This window comes from Amphimedon queenslandica, unplaced genomic scaffold (assembly GCF_000090795.2).
Source record: "Amphimedon queenslandica unplaced genomic scaffold, v1.1 AMPQUscaffold_12910, whole genome shotgun sequence".
Lineage (NCBI taxonomy): Eukaryota > Metazoa > Porifera > Demospongiae > Haplosclerida > Niphatidae > Amphimedon > Amphimedon queenslandica.
Window position 1 is genome coordinate 3,836 of NW_003546854.1, and position 2,229 is coordinate 6,064.

Genomic DNA, 2,229 nt, shown 5'->3' on the forward strand with positions numbered 1-2,229 from the left:
TTGTCACCATTACAATGGAAGTATAAGTAAAAACTTTTTACTGTTAAATTATAAATTAGAGAGGTATTTATAGTACAGGCTATTTTGACAAAATCACACGGAGATAACTCTCCAGTTTTTGTAATTTTTTCTGGTACACATGCATGTCGTTATGCTGTGTATCAGCTTTGGTCTGACACCGATCAAATTTGGATTTTTATGAATTTTGGAAGTTGCTCAAAAATTGGGCCATCAACCATTTTTGTCAAAAACAGCTAGAAGAAAATTCTACATTTTTATAATTTTTTTGGTACCCATATATGTTATGTTGAAAATTTGAACTGATTCTGATTCAATTTGGATTTTTATGAATTTTTAAAGTTGCTTCAGATCCCATGTACTGTTTTGTAGTACTTGTTAGCTCATGGAGCTCATGCTGTTTAGCTCACTTAGCATGCTTTGTGGGAAACTCTGCCAACAATACTGTATAGTGGGTTTATTTTGAGCATAACAAATTTCGTGAATTTCGTGAATTTTGGAAGATGCATGAAATTAAATTTCTTGAAAATCAGTTTAATTCAGTACAAGATAGCAGAAAAGTGACATTTCACGAAAAATAATTTCTTAAACCTCAGGATACAGGCCATTTGCAAAAATTATTATCCTCAAAATAAACCCGCTATACGGTACATCCATAGGCGGCTATAGGCCCGGGCAAGCCAGGGCTTTGCCCTGGTAGTTTCCAACCAAAACCACACCCAAAAGGTGTGTTTTGTTATTATTAGGAGTGATATCATCACTAGAATTCATTTTTTTATAGCCACAACTGTTTATACTTGCTATCAGCTCCACTTTACAGTTATTTTAGTGTGGTAACTGGCTTCTGTGAGCTATCATAAGGACTTTCAGTCATTTTATTAATTGACCACACCCCTAATTTTTATAAATAATTAATGAGCCCTGGTTAATTCAAGATTCTGTAGCCGCCTATGGGTACATCAAGAACAAAGTCACTATATGATTAATTTTATGCCATTTGAACTGCATTTTAAGTTTTATTATTAATACATTGGCTTAGTTCCTTTTAATGCCTTCCTACTTAAGTTTATCTTCCAGGTAATTAACAAAGCAGGAAAATTGAGCATCTCAATCACATTTTGTAAAATTACTTTATGAAGTACAAAAGAATATTGCAAGTGTCATTTGTTCTTTTTTATTTTATGCAAGTGTTATTCCTCTAATTTTGCATTGATTGGCCTCACCCAGCTTTGCGTAGTTGGCCTCACCCAGCTTTGCGTAGGCGAGGACTAGCTACTTGGTTTGTCTGTCTGTCATTCATTCATTCTGTGTGTTATATTTTGTCTTTGAGAATGTATATCTTTACAATCGCTCACTCTAAATCTGTGAGAACTTCTTTTTTGTCAGGAAAAGTCTTGCTTTACTGCCTTGAGATGTTTAGACAGCAGCTCTAGGTAGTAGAAGCGTTTTAACTCACAAGAAAATGCCCAGCAGTACTCTGGAGGTAAATGAGACTCTTTTTCAGTAGATCAAGACTAATTATTTATTTAATATGTGTGGGACTCTTTAAATCTTTCTTGTTGGTGAGTTATAGCTATTCAAACTTCATCCTGAGTAAAGTGCTGTAGCCATAGTTTGCTAGTCTGAGGATCCTAAACTCCATTTAAGTCACTCAATCTATCTAGGCAACAGTATTTGTGCCATTATAACATCATATAGTGCTTAGAAGAAGAGAAAAAAATCTGAAGCTTCCTTCTCACATGGTCTTGCTGCATTATTGATAATTAATGCCACGCCTCCAAGGAGAGAGTTGCTGGAGCCTGGAGCAGCTTGTCACTTCTGCAAGCATGCAAGAGCAAGTGTAACTGCAGCTAGGAAGCTAGCTGTTATGATAATACCTTGGCCTCAGGAGCACACTTCCTTATTTTTTGTATAGTATATATTTGATAGATAGTGGCCACAACAAAAGCTGTGGTTTTGAAACCCATGATGTTGTTTTTAAAATGAGAGTGCAATAAGTATCTAAATTGTAATATCAATAGGTGATAAATCTTGAAATGCTAATAGGAATTTATGAATACATTTTACCAATTTTTGGATGGACTCCAGAGTCTCATCATACTCTTCACACTGCCCAGTCTGTCACTTTTGATCATATCATTTAAATATACTGGCTTGGGCTAGCTAAGCCTAACACCTCCCAAACAGCTTTAGGGGCGAGGCCATGCACCT

General features: G+C 35.5%; 1 long non-coding RNA gene across 1 annotated transcript; it reads left to right on the forward strand.

Moving 5' to 3' along the window:
• Nucleotides 1-645: 645 nt before the first annotated feature.
• LOC109586276 (uncharacterized) lies at nucleotides 646-830 on the forward strand. Its single transcript, XR_002186911.1, has 2 exons — nucleotides 646-744; nucleotides 800-830. It is a non-coding gene; the product is annotated as an uncharacterized LOC109586276 (long non-coding RNA).
• The last annotated feature ends 1,399 nt before the right edge of the window (nucleotides 831-2,229 follow it).